We start from the raw sequence: 22,691 nt of genomic DNA on the forward strand, positions 1-22,691 counted from the left end.
GCTGCTCTCAGTTCCCCAGCCCATCAGGTGTGTTACTATTCAGGGTCTTGTACATCAGAGATACCAGCTTGTTGGGTACCTGTTCCTGCAACAGACGCCCCTCTAACTGAGCATAATCCGGCAAGGGAGAGGAGAGCGCTGGTTCAGCTCCTCATGCATGGCGCAATTGTGCATATTTAAGGAATTGTGTGGGACGGAGGCCATACTCGGTCACCAGGGTTTAGTAGGGTTTAAGTTCCTCTCGTGCCACCAGATTCCCCCAACGTGGAGATTCCAATATCATCCCACCCCTTGAACCCTCTGAGTTTGTGGGGCTCCCTCAAGCAGGAGCATGACCATATTGGTGTCTGTTTTGTAGGTTTATGCGCCCATCCCATCATCTTCGTTGCCCTATCCTAGACCTCTATGGTTATTTGTGTGGCAGTAATCGTCTCCTTCCAGTGCCCCCGTATAAATAATGCAGACTAGTACGTCGTGCCATGGTGTCCCTTTCCAAGCGGTATGTAGGGTGGTCAGCTGATCATTGATAGGCGCCAGAGGCTCAGCCCAGTAGTAAGCCTCAATATCTGGCAGAGAGATCCCTCCACTATACTGGTTCCTCTGGAGGGTGACGAGCTATTCTGGGTTGTTTTCCCAGCCCCAACAGGGCGCCACAATTCTGCATGTATCATTGTGAACGTCTGTCTGGGGAGCGGAAAGTATTCATTTTGTAGGGCATACAGGAAGCGAGGTAGCGTGATCATTTTAAACATTGCAGCTCTGCCCAATATCATGAGGGGAAAGCCTTCCACCAAAGAGCATCTTCCACAAAGTTTGTAATCACTCGCAAGATGTTTTTTTGATAGGACACGGTTCTGTCACTTGTCAAATATATGCCCAAGTATGTAAACCCCTCCTAAGTGACCTGGAGGGCCCTAGGCAGGGGGGGGCCATGTTACTTCCTTTCATGGGCTATACAGGATTGATTTATGCCAGTTTATCGTATACCCCGACAAGGAGCCATCCCTATCCAAGAGTCTAAACAAGATGGGGACTGTAGTATCCTGTTGGGTGATAAAGAGTAGTATATCATCCGCGTATAGCGAGATTTTCTCTTCCTGGGTATCCTGTTGGGGATATCCAAAATCCCCGTACCACCGCCTCCTGCCTAACCGCACAGGCCACTATTTCAATGGTTAGAGCAAAGAGCAGTGGGGACGGGGGCACCCCTGCCGTGTCCCTCTCCGTATGGGAAAGTCGTCAAAGAGGATCCCGTTCACCTTAACCCGGGCTCTAGGATCAGCATACAGGAGTCCCACTCACTTTCGAAAGTTAGGGCCCACGCCGAACTTTAGCAAAGCCGCCTCCAGGAAGGGCCAGTGTACCGCGTCAACCGCTTTTTCAGCGTCCTGTGAGAGGAACATATGTGGATGATGCTGCCCCTCTACCTCCATGAGCTAATTATGGGTCTGCCTCAAATTTTACCTGGTCGCTCTGTCCGGGAGAAATCCAGTCTGGTCCTAATGTACCAGGCCTGAAATCACCTGACGCAGGCGGAGAGCCAAGATCGTCATCAGGAGCTTAACCTCCACAATCAGGAGGGAGATTGGACGATAGGATGCGCATTCCTCCGGAGGTCTGCCTTGTTTATATATGGGTAAAATTGTGGCCATCCGCATATCAAGTGGGAGAATATCCTCCTGAGCTGCATCTTTAAACGGCGCTAATAGATCGGGCGTCAATAAATCGGCCCCGTTTAAAAAAAAAAATTCCACTGGTAGCCCATTGGGGTCCGGGGACTTTCCCGGCCGCGTCTGGCTATGGCCTACCTGATTTCAGTGGCTGAGATATCCGCTTCTAGGGCTTCCTTAACCTCGTCCACTAAGGTCAAGGTTAGAATAGTAGTCAGGTAGTCCGTGATCTCTGCCGACTCACCCAGGTCTCTGGCCTTTTAGAAGTCACCAAAATATGAAGCAAATGTCCGTACAATCTGGGCGTCCCCCCTCTGCAGCTGTCCCCTATGCAGCTGTCCCCTATCATCTACCACGCCCTCTATCCACCTGGCGTCCCTTTCTTTACAGCTCAGCCACGCTCGAAGCTTGCCAGACTTATCCCCCACATCATACAGTCTGTGTAGGGTCGCTAGTGCCTGTGCTTTGGCCTCCTCCGTCACCAGGCTTTTATACTGCTGCTGAACATCAGTCAGTTGCCGAAGCACCTGCGGGTCTCTGTTTGACAGGTACTGCCGTTCTAAAGTTAGTATTTGGGATTCCAGGGAGGTAAGTTCCTCCTGCGCTTTCTGTTTCTCCCATGAGATTCGATTTTGGGCCCTATCTCGGAGCACTGTTTTATATGCCTCCCACACTACCACACCTAATTGCACCAAACCTACATTTTCAGCAAAGTACACTTTTGTGTCCGCTCTAGGCCCCGCATGAGCTCTGTATGTCCCATGCCCTCAGTCTCCAACTCCCGCCCCTGGGCCCGGTAAACCCCCTATCTTGGCCAAGAAGGGCGAGTGGTCCGAGATTCCCCTTGCTAGGTATTCAGCTTCAACATCTGCCCCAAAAGCATGTCGGCGGAGGAAGACCTAATCAAGTCTCGAGTGTACCTTATGTGCCCCTGAGTAGTATGAGTAGCTCCTGGTGCCTGGACGCAGCCACCACCAGACGTCTGTCTAACCCAGCGTCTCCGTGACCCTAGCCAGTGATGGAGTCGGGGGTCCGTCAGCCCGGTTTCCTGAGCGGTCCATGGGGGTGGACATTACGTTGTTGAAGTCCCCACCTATGATGTGTGTTGTGTCTGATGTGTCAACAGGATCTCGGCCAGTCCGAGCGGGTCCTGGCCTGGAGCTTCGGAGGAGCGTAAACCGAGACTACCGTGACCCTTCGGTGCCCCCATGTCCCTGATACTGCTACATACGTCTCCTGAGGGTCCATCCAAGTCCGGTTCGTCACAAAGGGAGGGCATTCTTTGATAAAGATAGCTATCCCCGGGAGCCCGTCATGTATCCCCCGTGTGCCAGTACCTTGTAGGGTCCTCTCGCCAGAAACCCACATTTCGTACTTTTCAGGTGGGTCTCCTGGAGTAGAGCTGTATCAGGGTGTACCCTCTTAACATATGCCGTATCAGGGTGTACCCTCTTAACATATGCCATCACCAATCCTCTTTTAACCTTGTCCCCCAGCCCATTCACGTTCCATGTGAGAACCTTATACGGGCCCTTTACCAGACTCCCTTCTCTGGGGCTATGGTCAGTCAAAGAAGCCATGCAGGCGTGTGGTGCAAATGTACCTCTGGCAGTGGGTGGGCAGTGAGCGCGCCTCTCAGTTTCGCCCTGTGAGCAGTGTTCCAACTAGTGAAACAACATATTACCCAAACCATTCTCAACCAAAAAACAATCGTTATCCCCCACCCCAGCTCCGCCTGGGGTCCTCCCCGCCATCACGAAAGGAAGTAGACTTTTAGGGCAGGCGGAGTTCTGTCGCCCTCCCTTGTCCAACGTACTCCACAGGTACGAACTCCTGCGGGTTACCCAGCACCATCAAAACAGAGTCCACATAATAGTAGAACAGAGACTATAGTGCAAAGAAGACGAGAATAGAAATAGATAAGAAAAGAGTCGAGATCAGCAGAGAAAAACAAGAGAGAAAGAGGGTGTGTGCGTGTCCAGCCTGCCTGCACCAGCAGAGTTAATCTTAACCACGGTCATCCCAGCAGACCCCTGTTCAAGAGTTGGAGTCCGGGGGTTCATTCTGCGATGGTCCCGTCCCAGTCGTTGTCGCCTGTTCCAGTGCCCATATTTCTGCCGCCAAGGGGTGCAGTGAAGGGCCCATCATCTCTTCCCCGTCGAATGAGGAGTGTCCACTTTCAGTTCCTGCACCCTTCTCCGTATCATTGCCCAACTGAAGCCGTCGTCCAGATGAGCGGAGCGTATGAGCACTCGCCGGGAGTCAAGAGACCCACCAGTGCGACGTCTCCGACTGCTAGTACCCTTCTGGACATATGGGGTGGTTTCCAAGGCGCTGCCCTTTTTCAACTGCCGGGGCCGGGGGCTCGGCCTCCTGCTGCACCGGATGGCGCCCTACCACCCGCCTGCGCCTCCGGACGCCTCAGAGGGGGGCGCTCCTCCAGCCACTGCCAAGCCTCCTCCGGCGTCTGGAAGAAGTGGGATTTGCCCAGGAACAGGACCTTCAATTTTGCAGGGAAGCGCAACATGTATTGTATCTTGCGTTCCCTCAGCTTAGCATTCACGGAGTTAAAAGTGCGTCTTTGTTTTTGCACCTCCCTACAGTAATCCGGAAAAATCATGATACGGGTATTCTCATGTCATATTTCTCCAAGCTTCCGAGCCTCTCAAAGTATCATGTCCCTATCCAGGAAGTTTAGGAAGTGCGCTATGACGGGCCTTGGCTGAGCTCCCGCCGGCGGTCTGGCCAGCAGCGCCCGGTGGGCTCTTACTATGACGAAACAGGAGGGGAACTTGTCCGCTGGGAAGGTGTCCCGCAGCCAGGCGTAGAGAAACTCCGGCATATTTGCCCCTTCAATTCCTTCTCTAAAACCTATGAAGCGTAGATTGTTCTGCTGGCTCTGTTTTCAGCATCCTCAACCCTCCAGAGTAGGTCCTTGTGAGAGGTTTGGAGTTCCTGCATGTTCCTGCAGAGATCATGGACCAAATCTTCTGTCTCGCCCAGCCGCGTTTCTGCCTCCGGACCCTTCCCGCCAGTTTCCGTAGGTCCTGCCGCAAGAGTGCCACCTCCGATCCCACTGCGCCGATCTGGCCTTCCAGCGTCGGATGTCTGGATTGCCTGGAGGAGGGTTTTCCGTGTCCGAATGGGCGCCCGAGGACTCCTCCTGAGCGGGGGCAATGACCTTCGCGTACTGATCCATCTTGCCCTGACGCTGCTGTTTCGAATCTCTGTCCTCAACCATGTTGTGCTCGAATAGGCTCAGGAATAGGGTCGCCTCCACTCCCACGTGTGTTGCAGGCCAGGTCACCCGTCGCCCACAGAGCCCGCCCGGTTCGTCCGCGAGCAGGCCCCTCCCCAAGAGGCTCAGTGTCACAGGGCAAAAGAGGGGATCCAGGTACGGTCAGCAGAGGCTCATGAACATATGTCGGGATGCAGGGGGGAAAAGGGTCACCGATCGGGTTCACCAGTCCTTCATCCAGCCCCCCTACCTTCACACAGACTCGTCTCCTTGGTGGCCTTCTTTGCTCCCCCCAGTCAACGTGGTACTTCCGGGTGTCCCGCTTGGAGATGCCCAGACCCTCAGCACTCTCACAAGTGGGTGGTGGCGGTCCGTCTTAGCCCCAACAGGCCAGTCTATTCACCCGGGTCTCCTGCTCAGCCCACGACCTCAGGCCTGCACAGTGGCCGGCTGCAGCAGTTCCACCCTCCCAGCGGTGCCAGTGGCTCGGGCCGCCACGGCCAGCACCCGCATCACCTCCTCCTCCACTAAGCTGGCTCTATGTATGCTGTCTCAGGGATGGGCAAGGGCAGTGGGAGAACCACACACCCCGCCGCAGCTGCAGTTCCGATATCTCTCCCCCGCACCTCACCTCCACTCTGGTGCCATTGCCATCTTGTCGATCCTTCGCCCCTCTCAGGGCCAGTTCATGGACGCCGGGGGGGGCGGGGCGGGGGATAAAGGCCCCTCCGACGCCACACTCCACTGCCCTGCGCGCTCTGCGGACCCGACGGCCCCGGGTTCACTCGCCGCCTCAGCTCACTCCTGCGTATGTTCTCTCTTCCCCGGGGGACCACTCGTCAGTCGCAGTCCCTCTGCCGCGGCCACGCCGCACAGCTCCACCGGTATGCAGGCCCGCACTTATCACACGCAGGCCCTGACAGCGGCCGCGAGACTCCGCCCCATCCCGCCAGCGAGCCCGGTTATCTGACTCCTCACCCGTCCCCTCAGCAGCCTTCAATCTCGGGAGGTTGGGGGGAAGGGTCCCTCCACGGGTCCGCTGCGACTCCTTGTAGTCCGACCACAGCTTCAGGACCCAGGGGCCTCACAAGCACACCAGTCGCTGGGTCCACGGGTCGTTCACCATGGGGGCAGCCTCTGTTAACGGTGGCCCCTCCTTGCCAGTGCTCCAGTCTCGGCGCCGAACCTCCATCCCTCAGCCGCTGCCAGACGCCATCTTGGGGTCCGCGAGCTCGCCAGGACTCACCCGATTTTATGTTTATGTTTAGCATTTATAAAGCGCGGTTTATACCCGAGGGCGTCTTGGCGCTGAGATTTGCAGAATTATTGATTGGTGTGGCCTGTAGTGTTCAGAGTGATTCAGAGATAACCGTTATTGATTGAACAACCATGTCTTTAGTTTCTTGCGAAACTGCAGGAGTGATGGGCTTAGTCTAATGTCTTGGGGCAAGGTGTTCCATAGTTTAGGTGCCGCTGTGAGGAAACGACGATCACCCCATGAGACTGTTTTGGACCGAGGGACCATGAGTTGATTGAGATTGGAGGACCGGAGCTGTCTAGGGGGCAGGTATCGAACCAACTGGTCCTTTAGAAATTGGGGACCTCTGTTGTTTAAGGACTTGTAGACTAAACATAAGGATTTAAATTTAATCCTATTGTGGATGGTCAACCAATGTAAATCTTTTATTGTTCCTGATATGGCCGCAAATTTTGGAAGTCCGGAGAGTAGACGGGCAGCAGCATTTTGTATCGACTGCAACTTTTTGAGGACCCTGGCCTGAGTGTTTAAAAATAGACCATTGCAGTAGTCAAGGGCCGATAAAACCAGGGAGCTAACCAGGGTTTTAATGGCAGCTGCTGGTAAAAACTGACTTATTTTCTTAATCATGCGTAGCTTATAGTGTGCCGACGATGCTACTTTATTCGCATGGTCTATGAAAATGAGAGCATCGTCAAAGGTGACTCCTAAATTTCTAACCTTAGCCACTGGAGTTGGGAGAGCTCCGAGAGTAGATGGCCACCAGGCTGAGGACCAAGGTGGTTCAAGTGGTCCAAAAATGACCACCTCGGTTTTTTCAGAGTTAAGTTTTAGGCTGTTTATCGCCATCCAGTCTTCTATGGCCAACATTCCTTCTTGAAAGCGTTGAGCCACATCCAGACCATCGCCTTTAATGGCTAGTACCAGTTGCGTGTCATCTGCGTATGAAGTTAGGCTCATCCCGTGGCTTTTGATGACACTAGCAAGGTCCGACACATAGATATTAAATAGTGTCGGACTAAGGGATGAGCCTTGAGGAACCCCACACGGCAGAGACAACTGAGCAGATTGGTATGTCCCCAAGGCGACAGCCTGGGTTCTGTCCTTGAGGAACGAGGCGAGCAATTTTAATGCCGTTTGTCCAATGCCCATATTACCGACACGGTCGATCAAGATCTTATGATCGACCGTGTCGAAGGCTGCAGACAAGTCCAACATTACCAGGAGAGCTGTCCCACCCTGGTCTCGTATAGCTCGTACTTCATCTGCCGCCTTGATTAAGGCTGTTTCGGTCCCATGATATTTCCGGAATCCGAACTATGTATCATCGAGCCGTCTATAATTCTCAAGATACTCCGACAATTGTGAATTCTTAGCCTTTTCGACCACTTTTGCTATGAAGGGGAGACTGGCAATAGGCCTGTAATTCTTCAGGTCACTTTTATCAAGGCCCGGTTTCTTTAAAAGGGGTTTCAGAAGTGTCTTTTTTAAAACATCGGGATAGGTTCCTGAACTGAGGATGGCATTGGATACCTGAGTAATTACTGGTATTAAGAGGTCGACAGCAGGGAGAAGAACTGATACCGGACATGGATCTAAGGCAGATCCCGATTTAATAGAGGTGACGATGGTCTTTACTTGGTTATTGGTTAAAAGATTGAAACTGTTTAAAAGGGTTGTATGTTTATTGAAGAGCGAGAGATTAGATGTGTTAGACTTAGATGTAAACGTCTGGTAAATATCGTCTACTTTAGAAAAAAAGAAAGTAGCGAGCTCATCACACATTTTTTGGGATGGAGGGGGGATAAGGTCAGGAAGATTACCAGACAAAATTTTGGTAATTTCATACAATTTTTTACTGGAGTGTTGAGCTTGCTCAATCTGGGCGCAGTAGAAAGACTTTTTGGCTGTGGCTATCATTCCTTTATAAACTGCGAGTGAGTCTTTATATCGCTTTCTACTCGCCACGTCATATGTTTTTCTCCACTGCCTTTCTGTCAAGTACCCCACAAGACTCACCTGGGCTTGTGAGGTGATCCCGCAGAGACGACAGTAGCCACCGCCCCTGGCCCCAACAAAACCCCGCGGGGAATAACGCCCGACAAGGATGAGGTGGAACCAGGGATGGGGGCCAAAGGAAGTGGCTTTGGTGGTAGGGACGTGGGATGGGTCTTGGCACAGCTGAGGGAACAAGGAACACCAGATTAGAGCTAGGGATTACGCTCGTGCTGTCAACCACCCCACAAGATACATGCAGACAGGAGCCCCTGTTTCTGACACTCACCACCAGGGTCGTTCGGGTTGTCTTCTAGAACAGGCCAATGCTGTGTCGTCTAGGAGCCCCACGTCCGTGGAAAAGGATATGAAGAAGGAGGCGCTTCTGCGCTTGGACCACCAAGGAACCAAAAGGAACTTAAAGGAAAGCGCTTCTGCGCTGCACAGCAGGTACTGACAAGAACTCCAGGGTAAGCGCTGTAGCGCGGCCCAAATGTACAATGCTCCCACGCAACCTGCGTGTAGGAGCCAAGCTGGAGCCCACCTGCGCCACTGCCAAGCAAGGTCCAAAGTATAAGGAAGCGCTCCTGCGCCTTGGGCAAAACAACAGAAAAACAAAATGTGGAAGTGCGCCTGCACTAGGAAGAGAAACCCGCAATAGCGCTCCTGCGCTACTGCAAACAAAGGAACTGATGCTTGTAAATAGCAGCGTGCCAGAAGCAGCTGCTTCAGGACACGTATCAGCAGCGCTCCAGCGCGGCTGACAGGAACAGGAACAAGCAGTCACGTAGCGCGTGAGGAATGGCAGCGTTACCGTGACCTGAAGAACCCTCGTCGTCAGCTGGGCTCAAGCGCGTCTGTCTGGAGGAATCAGAAGCACCGATCCGGCGGCCACACGCACTTTTAAACGTGTGGCCCGGAAGTGCTAGTTGCGGGGAGGACTAGAACGGGACTCTCCTCCGGCCGGAAGTGAGTATCCCAATGTCTGTGGTGAGGACTAGAACGGGACTCTACCTCCGGCCGGAAGTGAGTATCCCGCTCTCTGCATGCATCCTGCGGCGCCCGGGACTGCGGAAAGCCGCCACACGACACTTTCAAAGTGCCTACTGTGTTGCTTTTGTGTTTTTAATTCTTCTGTGTACCACAATGCTGTAGGCCTAACTCGGTTTTTAGACATAGATTTTATGGGGACCAGGAGATTGGTAGCATGGCCCACCCAGTCATGAAACTGTGATGTTGCAATGTTAGGATCGGGTGAGATCACTGGTCGCGTAATGTCTAGCTGATCTATCAGTTTAGAATGGTTGATATTCTTCCAGGCTTTAAAGGGAGTGTGGGGAAAAGTTTTACATTTTTTATAATCCGTGGTTGGGACTCTTATAGTAAAAAAGATAGCGTGGTGATCGGTCCAGGACATTGGCAGAATGTCGGAAACTTGGAGGCCCTTAACATTGGAGAATATACCGTCCAATGTATGTCCTGCCTCGTGTGTGGACGAGGTCACCAATTGTCTGAGCCCTAATATATCCATGTCTGAAAGCAAGGCCAGAGTATCGCTCTGGCTCTTGTCTTCCAGATGGAAGTTCAGATCACCTAAGACCGTAAAAGAGTCCTCAATGGCCAGTGATTCCAGTATGGAACTTAGGCCTGATAGAAAATCTGCCCTGCCTCCGGGAGGTCGATAAAGGAGTAACCCTTTAATATTACATAGGGCACTAAGCTCGATTCTGAACTGTAAAGCTTCGCAGGAAGTTTCTGGGATAGATGATATTGTAATACGAAACCTTTCTCTGGCTAATTGCTAATCCTCCTGCTCTTTTTCCACCTGTTCTATCCTGTCTATAAACTTTATAACCATTGGGTGTAGCAACCACTAAGTCCGGCTCGGAAGCTTTATCAGTCCATGTTTCAGTGATGAACAGTAGGTCTAAATTGTGATCTATTAGGATTTTGGGCTCCTCAGGGTCAAATCTTACCACATTCCTCTCGATTTCGACCGTAGGTGGCAGCAGGGCACCTCCTCTGACCGTTGCTGTGTTCTCAGGGTCTGCTGGGCACCTGAATCTTATGACGGATAAAGCTTTCAGCTGGAGCTTGGCGAAAGCACGTCTCACTGCCATGCTGTTGGCCACGCCCCCATTTGGCACTAGTTTTAAATGAGTGTCGCTCCCGGATCAGCAGTGATAACTCTAAACTTATACCTCATTTACAATTTGCACATACTTTCTGCATATCCCGACTGTTTTTTTAATATAAAAAATTGAGATTTATGTTTTAGTCCTTCCTTATATCACAATATTGAGATTTTAATATAAACCGCAACATTTCAAGAGTTCATAGTTTTTATACCAGTCTTGGTCTATAATTTGCTTTTGCTAGGTACACCACGTTTATTCGTTTTTGTACATTGTTGAATGTTTATGAATACATTTATTTTTTAAGTGTAGGCTGATGTTAACTTGATCTCTGATTTGCAGTGGTAAGCAGGTAGATCAGCATAAATCTTTGATCTATTGTGCAAATTCTTTTTATTTTTAGTGCATGCACATGTAATTCCAATTTTAATATAAAATAGGTTTATATTGTTTATTAAATGTAGCACTTTATGCAGTCTCTTATTTTTCACATTGTCTAAGTAAATGTAAATAAACAAATGAATATTCATATGAGCACAATTGTAACATTACAACAGTCTTTTTAAAAATTTATTTTTATTATCTTGAATTTTATTCATATAAACATATGTAAAACATCGCATTTGTCGAATGTACAAAAAGAGACAGATACCACTGTCCATTATTAACTTGTATAAACACATGTATGTCACAATATGAGACAGCTTGGCAGGAACAATTGTATCATCTGTATTGACAGAACAAAACAGTGATCTGCATCGTGTGTCTACATTTGCTTCGTGTTGCCTCCAGCTACTAACAGTTTCCGTGTGTTTTGGCAGTTCGAATGCCTGTTATCCGTGATGTTTGACTTGGGGATAATATATTTAGTAGAATACTATATGTCAACCCATTCATGTTCGATGCGAACTGTTTGACTATTTGTAACACTGAATCCAAAAGATATATAATTTAAGAAAAATGTTGAATGGGGAAGAAAAGAAACAAGCATTTACAATGCAATAGGTCTCGGGTTAATTAAGTTTGAGCTATTGGCATTGCTTAATATTGCAACACTAATTGCACCAAAATACCATAGCAGCAGAAAGGGCAATCTTCAAATTTCTATCCAACTGAATGTCTCAGCACGATATGAGAAGAATGCAGTGAGTATTTAGTCATCTTCCTCTAGCCATTGCCTTCTTTCACTCTTGACCCTTTAGTCAATGGCTTAAAATATTGTCAATCACATATTGGTTCAGCACTGAAGGGTGTTTCAGTCTCACTGTCTTTCTATTGACTGTTTGGGTATATCCTTCTGCCACCATTACAATGCGTGGTGGAGTAATTTTGATCTTAAAAACATGGTCAGTCATCACACATACACTTTTGTTTTGCTGGGAAACATACATGGAAACTTTAACATTCCTCTGTCCTGCTGCTGACCTGCAGAGTCCCTTTTGTCTGTGCCCCAATTACTGCTTTAATCCCAGCCTGGGGGTAATTCTCACCTGCAAACAGAACATGCTCTTAACTCTGTAGTGTCCTGCTAGACGTGCTGTGGGGGCCTGTGTTACGCCCCCCGTAGCTGTTACCATGTGGGCAGGAGAATTCCCGAGAGGTGCCGAGCTACAGCCATACCTGCTCATATGCTGCTTAATCAGCTGGCGGGATCGGGTGGGGCCACTATCGGACACTGTGCAGCATTACGGCCCCCGTGGAGAAGGCGCTGGGATCAATGAGAGAACTGTGACCCCTGTAGAGAGAGAGCCCGCAGGAAGCCCAAAGCTGCCTAGCCAAGAGAAGTCCAGCCAAAGTAATGGAAACAAAGGTAGTCAAGTCCAAGCAGCAAAGCCAAAAGGCAGCAAGCCCAGCCAGCAAGAACACACAAAGGACTAGGAGCACTGGGCCCTGCACAACCATGCAAGCCTGCACGCTTGGGTGTTAGCAAAGCAACCCGCTTCTCCCCACGCATAGCTGCCAAGGTTTCAGATTGCTATGTGTGACATTTTCATAATTTCACGGTAATAATGAGTGACATTTTAACGACTATGAGTGACACTTTTTACCGAGCAAAATCAAGCAATGAAGATGAGAGAAACCTATGAAATATCAGAAATTACATCCATTTGAACAACAAGAAATTCTAAGGAGATCTTAAAACAGCTGCAAATCTCTAGAAAGGGAAGGGAACTAACCTAGTGCATTTTTAATCTGATTGGACGGTGGCCACAAACACTCTGCATTGTGCAATGCTCAGGTGAGTGAGGCTGAGGCACACATAGGTTACAGCCTGGATGCTGTTGTGTGTTAAACAGTATGTCCCTTCATGAGACAATGCAAAGGTATGGCAGACGCCGACAGACCAAGAGAAATGGTTAAAGTTTCACACAGGCAACAAAAGGGGTGTGGAGTTTCATATATTTTGTTTATTAATCCACCATACGTTTTGGGATGAGGAGCACTTCTTTATCAGTTCCCCAGATGAGGACTCCACAATCCTAAACACAAAATCCTGGAACAAATATTAAAGTCAGAAAAAGTTATGTGTAAAGTGTCTAGAGACTAATGGCCATTCAGAAATGACATTCCCCATTTGTATCGTTGAAGATAAGTCCTAAGCACAAAGAAAGCTATATATATGTACTGTAGCACATACATAGGTAAGAGCTGTCAGCCAGACAGTCCATCACAGAGAGAGAATAAAAGAGCTGCACTCAAGAGAAAAATTAGTTCAGGTACATTCAGGTCTATGGACTGATGTTGGGCTACAGCTGTTGCCTAGGCCGCGGCGATAAAATATACCGGGAACTGTTTTAGATAGTTTTTTGCACATGTATTTAAGAAGAAGTACTTTTTAAATTAAATTATGTTGCTCAACGACACTAATGCATGTTACGAATTTCAGTACTACAGTGCTTCAGGATTGTAAATGGAAAATCAGACGAGCTAATATAATACAGATTTTGTTTTCAATTGTTTTCAATTCATTTAGGAAAGAGTCACTGTACACTGTACCGGAATTCTATTCGGGAAAAACACCAACCTTTCCCTCGCAAACCTCGAAGTTAGCACATCTCAGTACATACGTCACAATATCAACTCAGAAAAAAGTTGTCTTACCATAATGAGATCAAGTGCCTAGACACCTTCAGGGGCAGCAGGTTAGTTGCCGGGCTCCCTGAATGGTTAACACGCTTAACCAATGTCTGCCGTTTTATTTTGGTGCAGCGCTCCATAATTAAAGGCAGCGACTCTGATCTGCAAGGCCTGCTACAGGCAGGCTCAGGCCTTGAGTCACCGCGGGTCGTGGTAATGCGAGTTTGCCGCCCGGTCCGCCTCCAGCAATAGACTCATCCAGACCGATCAGCTGTCCTGACTCCTTATCTGCTTCACAGGACTCTGACGACGGGACTCTGCTGCTGAACCACTCTGACGGCCCGGGCTGGCGTGGTTCAAATTCAGCAGCCAGGCCGGTGGCGCCGGTGGGGTCCGTCCATCGGGTCTACAAGATCAATACTGCTGTGGTGTTGCTGCGAGTCACCACGTGCTCAGCCATTGTGCCCACAGGGGTTCCGGCGGCCTCAACAGACCCTGACTGAGCCACACGGCTGTGCAGCACTGCGTGCAGTCTCCCCCGCTGTGCCTGGTCTTCATGTGGCGGCTGTGCTGACTGACCCCAAGTGTGACTGCCAGCAGGTGGTCGATCATGCTGTGTCGGCATCCCGCCGGTTTGATAATACGGCCGGGCCGGATTTTATTAAATGATTGCCCCTCTTGCGCAGGCCTAGCAGCAGCGCACTTGACTCAGACAGTCTCAGAAGTAAGACTGTTTAAGGGACGCCGGGCGCCGACTGGACGACACAGCTGCAACTTACTCCTCCAGTCGAATCCCCAGGCTGGCCCCACCGTTTCTGGTCACCGACCTCACTTCCTGTTCCAGGAGGACGTGAGCCGGATTTCAGCAGCACAGCAGCCAAACAGATTGTTAGTCGGTAACATTGTAATCACCACTGCGTCGGAGAGAGGCAGAGCAGATCTATAACTGTTCAACTGCTGGTATACGCCTGATGCGTGACACTTGACAGGCCTGCCCACGTACCGGCGACCTTAGGCCTGCTGCCTCAGCTGCGGGGGCGCGCGCGCAGCCGTGGACGGCGGCTGCACGCGAGCACTGGCACGCAATCCCGGCGAGAAGCTCCAGTGGCAGGGCGAGGAGAGCGCGCATGTACGGCCGCGTGAGAGGCAGAGACGGCACGCGACTGTGACTTGTTGGGGGCCTGTAGACGACTGTGCACCTGCCCGTCCTTGTGCAAGACAGTCTGCCCAGTGCTCACCCTCATTTGGCGAACGTCACCATGGAGCGCAAACAGGGCCGGTCCTAAGCCTTCTGAGGCCCCGGGCGAAAGGGAAGATGTGAGGCCCCTCTAATTACATATTGCGTCGCAAGAAGTGACTTCACAGAAAGTGAATTCGCAGGACTTTTGATCTTAGATATTTGGCATCACTGAAGCAAACTAATGTGGATATCAGTATCTTGCAAAGCCCAACCTGTATTGGACAGTGTCAAACTACAACTCCCAGCATGCATATTTTCCACATAATACAGAATCTGCTGCATAATATGAGGATTTTAACTAATCTATTGTTTATAGCTCGAACGGATCAAAAGTTACTAAAAAATGTGACTTGTGCTGCTGTGAAGTCGAGGGCCCTTTGCAAAGGTTGACTGGTCACCTTTCTCACTGCTGCATTTGTATGTTCCACTGCTACTAATAAGGAAAAATCTTTGCAGAGACTGTTGGCATGCGTAAAAAATTCAGCAGCTCCCTCTGACCATAGTGCCACATCCTCTCCCCCACTGAACATCATACTGCCCCACTGAGAGAAACTTGCACTTCACTGACCTGCCATAAACACCTAGATGTGGCTCAATTTAAATTACGCACTAGACAAGAGCAATATGCTGCCTTAAAAAAAATGTACATCCTAGAAAAAGCAAACACTCATAGGGAATGCAAGTAAGTAAAGCATGTGAAATGAAATGTAAGCAGGAACAACATGGTTATCTTTTTCTTTTTACACATGGTCTCACCACTGTGTTAACTTTGGAAATACTTCACCATGCTACCACAGAATGTCCCTCTGCAATGTTCTTCCTAGCCCCGCTCGTCAATGGCAACCACTCCACCAAAATTAGGACAATCAAACAGTAGAGCAGAGAGGTTATAAGACGTAGAGACGGGGGAGTGAAGGCTGGTGAATAAGGCACAAAAAGGCACAGAAACAAAAAGGAAGTCGGGTGATCTCAAAGGCTCCCCTTCCCGTGATTCCTTTGCTATGCTATTAAATCCTGTGGCCAAAAATGCTTTGATCGTAATTGCTGAAAGCCGAGTAAAATTTCAGGAACACGGCAGTTATATATAAAAAAGGTGCCTCTGGTGTTGGTTTGACTTACATTGAGCCTCTGGCTGCCCATGATTTTGTTTAGCTCAATACCTTGGTTCCCTCGTTTCTTTCTATTTAATTATCTTCCATTAATTTCCACCACTTCTTCATACTACTCTAATCTGTTGAATCCTTGATTTAGGAGTGTTTGCTCTTTTCATTTTAGCACCGTCCTCTCTGCTCACCAGCTACTTCAAACTGGGAGGACGAGTGAGGACCGCAGGCCACACCCGAATCTAGTCGGCCCTGCCGCACTCGGACGTCTGCACTGTGGGCGTCCTTGAATCATAGCCTGTTTTTTTTTAAATCTGTAAAAGAGCCTTCTGAGAGTTCAGTAGAACTTCGGAAAGTCCATGATACATCACGCAGAGCCTGAAGAGAGAAGGCAAAACAGCTGCTTTGATGAAGAAGAACACATTCGAAAATTCCAATTATTTCTTGATAATTAGAAAAGTGTCAACTTTCACAGACAGTTCTCATTTTGGCTCAGCGCAGAAAGAAAGTGTATCTGAAAGTTTCAAACTGACAATGAAAAATATATATATGCACCCACTTTGAATCAGGAGCCAGAGAGCAAAACGAGGGAGGCCCCTTTCCTGTTCCGTCATCAAAAGTGCATGTGCAAAGTCTACTCAGATCGAGTGGGCCCAGTGACCTTCATTTACAGGCACTAATTCCTTGCACAAAGCTTCACACTTGAAAAATACCCCCTGATGACCAACGACTGGAAAGAAGGCCTCTGCGTCATCTTTGGTGAGCTACAGGTTTACTTGTCACCAAATGAAAGATGGTGCACGAAACACAGATCAAATAAAATAGAGTTGCTGTAAAAATCACTGACAAAGTAGTATTTTCTGTACAATAAAAGCATGGCTCAGGCACTCATGCTTGACACCAAAACATACTACTAGCAACACCAGACACGCTGTCTTCCATCCGAGCTGCACAATGTATCTTGCCACAGACGTGCAAATGCGCTTCAGCACCTGTCTCATTCGAGGTGTGACGAGCTTTAAAAATACATCTATAGTACAGTATATTGCATTGTGTGTTTGATTTGGCAGTATTGTGTCAAGCAAAATTTTGTACTGTAAAACAAAACCCTTCTCCAACTCAAGGTGCACCCCCAAATAGCCAGGTCGCCCACTCTAGCCTTTACCCATAGCAGATATGGGTGCACTCAGCCCCCTGGTATTCATCGGGTGTTCTGGTGGATGTGTCCAACTTGTTTGCAAGCATTTGGAAGCGTTCCCGCAATATACTAATACAGGACGATTCCTTGAATGTCTCCTGAGCGTACACCCCGCATTCACTGATGAAAGCCGCAGGTAGATACGGTGCGGGAGTCCGTCGGTAGGAGGATAAAAGGATAACGCCATAGGATGGGCCGAGGAGCGAGTTGACGGCCGGGGATACAGAGTGAGAAACTGACAAAATCAGGAGCAACGGGCATGGGCCGTGACTTACCATCTGTCTCTGTCACAGTCTGAAGACGTTATGTCTGTGCCAATGCGGCCCGGGTCCCGGGCTCGGCAGATCATACTCTCGACTCCATACAGGCCAAGGAGCGCGTGCGTGCTGCGTCAGCGCACAGCGCACAGCGCGCGGGGGCTGGCCAAAATGAATGTCCAGGGCCGTCATTAGTCTACCAGATTGGCGGCCCTGGGACCCACATCAAAGCGATACGCCGTAACGCCGTCCGCGCACAGCACCACGGTGACGGGGCACTTTAACTGCCTGCACGAGTGTGCGCAGCGCTTCGCATTTTCATGTCGGGCGGGGCCGGCGGCGTCGGGCCCCCTGACCGCGAGGCCCTGAGCGCAAAGACCCGCCGAGACGAGGTAGGGGGTGGGGGTGTCTGTATGTGTGTTTTTGTGAGTGTGTGTATGCGCGGCGAGGGGGGGGTCTGTATGTGAGTGCGTGCGTGTGAGTCTGCTTCCAAGGAGCCATGGGAGACAGGAGGCGCGCGCGACCTGATCCCAGTTCCAAGGTTGCGCGTGCACCTCACTTGTCTGTCTCCCTTGACTCCTTGAAACCGAGAATGATTACAATAGAGTCTCGGAACGACAGATTGCTTCGCAATCTGTTCGCAGTTCCGAGACCTAAAAAAGGGGGGGTGCACAAGAATTAATGAAAAGTCGAGGAAAGGGGGGTTTACTGAGTGGAAGGGAGTAGGGAATTCCGCAGTCTAATCTGTGTTGTGGTTGGGTTGAAATGTGCGTGTTGCTGCGTGTGTGCTCAGCCCGGTAGTTTACTGGGCGTGTCATCAGGAGGGCAGTAGCGGCTACTTTACAGGTGTTGCATCTGCATGCCGCATAGCTTTGCGCCACGAAGCATGCCTTGCCAAGCATTTGTGGGTTGTGTTAAACTATAAAATGCTCAGTGCTTCGCGGTATGCATATTGATTCCAGAATCCTGTCCCATTCCCTATCCGTCCACGGCTGCCCCCTGTCCTCCGCCCACCTCGTGCGAAGCTGAGTCATTGGTTTCAATGTGTGTGTGAGTAGGGCTTCCACCAACCAGTGCACTATGTGTGAACCCTCACCATGACATGTAAGTATTGTAGAAGCAAGTGTGTGGGCAATTCCTCTGTGATGTTTCCCCATGTCGCAGTTAAAGATCTGGCAATCGTATTATATAAGAGAATTTGTCCTGCAGGCACTCCCTAGTCGTTTATTAGAGTCTCGAATGTAAGGAGGGCGCCTTCCGCCTAAAGGTCACCCAATGTTTCCAATCCAGCCTCATTCCAGCACAGTAACACTGAGTCTGGTATTCTTGCTCGGCCTATGGGTGTTTACAACAGAGGAGTCTTGTAAGACAAGATAGCAAGTCCATGATACATCACTGTGGTCAGAACACATGAGTTGGGGAGATCCTTGTGAATCTAGATCTCTTTAATAAGTCTGGTATTAACAGAGCTGTTGTCTCCATTAGTCTTTAAATGGGGACTGTATGGTATCTCATTTTGATATAGTATTGTGAACAGTTGCTGTTAATTTCTCCATGCTGTAAATATGTCTCAATTTTATGAGTTGTCTTCATTGAACATTTTGCAGGTCCTTCTCCATGAGTTTTATTTCCCCTCATCCTTACCAATAGAATCCTCACGTAACTCTACTTAAAGGATCTAAACCACAATCTTCACTTCCCTTGTCAATAGGCATGCAAGATAAACAATCCGCAACTGTATTTTTTATTCCAGAAAGATGTTCAGCCAAGAAATTCAATTCAGTCTGCCCCTCCATTCTTGTTCTGATTCCGGGGTTTTCCTCTTATATTTCCTAACAGAAAATTTCTGCTCAAGCGGTCCATGACCAGTTTTGAGCATAAAAGGTAGCCCTCAAAATACAAATTGAAATGCCTCTTGGGCACAGTGCATCTCAGAGCTCCCCTCTCAGAAACTGAGTAGCATTCTTCAGTACCTCAGAGAGAGCGCGACGCAAAGCTACCACCCTTTCCTCTCCTTCTACCATTCTTGAAAGAATGGAACCTAGTTCCTTAATTCTTGCATCAGTGGCCACTACTGTTCTCTTTCTCACATCAAATTGACTCAAAGTAGGCATTCTACTGATGTTGATTTTAATCATCCGGTATGCTGCATCACACTCCTCGTCCAGGCACATTTTGACCCCCTTTTTGAGAATCTCTGAGGTTGAACTACATTTGCAAATTTAGCAACAAACGTTCAGTAACATTCCACTAATCCTAGGAAAGAACTCATTTGTTTTTTTTATCTTGTGGTGGTAATGCCTTCACAATAGATTCAACTAGGTTCAACTTAGGCATGATTCATTCTTCTGATATAGTATGACCAACATTCGAAGCTGCAGTAAGACTTAATCTACACTTCTCCTTCTTAACTTTAAGACCTGCTATGGCTAATCTACACAGAACTGGCCATGAGGTTTGGTCTTACTCTGCAACATCTGCTCCAAAAACAAGACTGCCATCCTGGAAAAAGATTATATAGCGAACCGCATAAAGTACCTTCGTCATTATCCTTTGGAAAGATGCTGCCGCTGATGCCAATCCAAAGAAATTTTGCAAAGCGATAGGCACCTAAAGGTGTAACAAATTATGTCGACATTTCATGCATTGTGAACTGGTGGTGGCAGAGGAAAGATCTAAAACACTGAACACTTTAGCACCACCCAACAAAGACAATGATTCAGAAATATTTGACAATGGTTGACGATCAACCTAAATGTGTTTTAGACCCGAGACCTACACACACCCTTATACATTTCCTACCTTCTTTGGGTGCCAAAAGAGGAGCAAGCCACTCTGAAGACTCGATTTCCTCTATGACACAATTTTCAAAAAACCTACACATTTCCTCCTTCACAATTTCCCACATACGTTTAGGAACCTTCCTAACATTTTGAACACAAGGGATGGCACTATCCTTCAGAATAATCGATCCTTTGCTCGAAATCTTTCAGGTGACCTAACTCATCACTAAACACTTCAGGAAATTAACCATATAGATACTTATGTTCATCATCCGTAGATACGACCATGACCTGATGTGCAGCATTAGGGTTCAATGTAATTTTCTTGTTCCTCTGGTGATGCCACCCCAGCAAAATATCACCATGTTTGACTACATTTCCAACTGTTGTCTTGTCCTCAAATAATTAAATTCTCATAACCGCATAGCCTTTCACTTCAATTTTTGATCCTCCATAACTTACTGGATTAATGTCAGGTGGGTGAAGAGTGATATATATATTTTTTCATAATCAAAACCTCTTTCCCAAGCTTTATTATCAGCGATCATGTATGGCGATCCTGAATTTGCTCAAACCATCACGCTCTTTCCATCAGATTTAATATAACAGTCAGGCATAATGATTGGACCAACATCCACCTGACTCCAACCAGGCTTCACATTGAAAATCAACTTGTATATACTCTGTGTAATATTTTCAACATTGTATGGCTTCTCACCGTTACAGACCTGAGCATAGAGTAGGAATCTGGCTCTGTATATACTATACCAAAGTAAGATATAGTGTACACAGAGTCCAGGGAGTCCCCGAGGTGTACCAGAAGCTAACTTAGGTAAGTACTAACAGCTTTCTTTGTGGTAGTGTGGGCGAGCAGGTAGGCTCATCCAGAGGGTTTGTTAAGCATTTATTGTATTCACTCAATTAAGAATGATACACACACTCGAGACTGAATCCGACCAATTGGGCAAGTATAATAAAGGTATACTTGTTTTTTATGTCTAGACCAAGCAGGACTTGGTACAGGTAGGTAAAATATACTTTCAATTGTAAACCTTTACACAGCAATGCAATTGAAGATGGATTTGCAATTGTTACAGGTTGGTATCACGTTAAAAAGCAGTATGAATTGCACAGTAATTACTTTAAGAATACTCTTTCGTTACTTTTAGATTACTTTGAATACTGGGGGTTGTATGCCTAGATACCCCACCTAAGGATCTCACAATACAAGGTAAGACTTCACTTGTCTTTGAGTTAAAGTTTTTATTTACCCATGCAAAACTACAGTTCAATACTTAAAAAAATTTTTAGGCCAAAAAACTCATAACCCGGGTTCCTATTGGAAAAATGGTTCTTGTTTTTGCAGGTAAGTAAACGTCTTACATGTGGTAGATTTCAGGGAGAGGACCAAGGGTTCCCCAAGGTCTACCTAGGCCCATCGAGTTGCAACACCATTAGCACTGGTGGGGCCGGGAGAGTGCCAGGGCCCAATATTAGGTAATGGGGGCCTTAGGTTAGGGACTGCTTACAAGCAGGCCACTTGGGTGTGTGAGCAAAGCTCCTGGGGTTAAGGTCAGCACTGCAGGGGCGAACCAGCAGCACTAGGCGGCCGCGTGCAGGCCTTGTGCTTTATAATGGAGACCTTCGGTTCAGAAAAGTTGCTGCAGGCTCGGGCAGGGAGACCTATTGAAGGCGACCACCGGCTGGAGAGGTAAGTTGGATTCTTGGGAGATGCCTGGACACCATTGGTTGGGCCACCCAAGGCCGTGGGGCGCCGGTTGCAAGGTTGTCTTTTGGCATCGGGTTTTCTTACCAGCTGCGGTCGGGGGGACCGTTCAGGTTGAGGCTGCAGGCGTCAGCTTAAGGGAGGTCGGGGATCACCAGATTCCAGGTCAGGATCGCTGGGGAGACCTCCTCGTGGTGTTGGGCCACTCAAACTTGGGTCTTGGGTGTCAGGTGTAGAGTGGTGTAGAATCGCGGAGTTGCCAGGATCCTGATTCTGGTCTTGGATCTTTGTTGAGCAAATCCGTTGCTCACGGAAGACAGTCTGTAAGGTGAGTGCAGGGTAGGTCCTCCGGGTTCTGGGAGGCTGCTGGACACGCCGGTTTCCTCGCTGTAAGCAGGTTGGAGGCGGATGGGCCGGTAGGGCTGGGGCCAAAGCAGCAGTTGTCCTGTACTTCCTGGGTCAGCAGGGCTCTTCAGTCCTCCTTCCTTTCTTCCTCAAATCTGAGGAGGCAAGGTCCGGGGTTTTCAGAGGGCATCTTTAAGATTCCCTGTCAGTGCATTTTACATTAAATCCCACACTGGCATCCGCGTGGGTTTAATGGGTTGAGAATTTTTCTACCAAACTTCCCAGTTTTTAGTAAAGTTAATTTGGAACCGTGGAGTTCGTAATGACCAACTCCCAGACCATATACTCTTTATGGCTTTACTACACTTAGTGTCTAAGAATGGACTTTTAGACACTCTAGGGTAACAGGGCTCCTACCACTGTGTCCTCACCTTGGGGCTAGGGCACCCTGCTAGAGGGGTGGCTTACCTAGGCCTCAGGCAGCGATTTGCTGGCATGGCACACAGGAATGTGTGCCATGTTGACTCTTCACTTTTCTCTAGACCAAAACATGCAGCCTGCAATTGCAGTGTGTGGGTGTTTAGGGTACAGGGTCTTTTAAGGGTGGCACAATAGGTGGTGCAGCACTTCTAGGCCTTCCCTGATCACAGTCCCCCCTAGTACCT

General features: G+C 48.7%; 1 protein-coding gene across 3 annotated transcripts in view; it reads left to right on the forward strand.

Moving 5' to 3' along the window:
* TOP1MT (DNA topoisomerase I mitochondrial) overlaps nt 1–22,691 on the forward strand; it is a 1,348,974-nt gene that overhangs the window by 5,462 nt on the left and 1,320,821 nt on the right. The window contains exon 2 of one of the 3 annotated variants that reach the window (XM_078686648.1): nt 21,125–21,186. The exons of the other annotated variants lie outside the window; for them this stretch is intronic. The gene's annotated coding sequence lies outside the window, so the exon portion shown is untranslated. The remainder of the gene's footprint in view (nt 1–21,124; nt 21,187–22,691) is intronic. 3 annotated transcript variants of the gene reach the window in all.

This window comes from Lissotriton helveticus, chromosome 4_1 (genome assembly GCF_964261635.1).
Source record: "Lissotriton helveticus chromosome 4_1, aLisHel1.1, whole genome shotgun sequence".
Classification (NCBI taxonomy): Eukaryota; Metazoa; Chordata; class Amphibia; order Caudata; family Salamandridae; genus Lissotriton; species Lissotriton helveticus.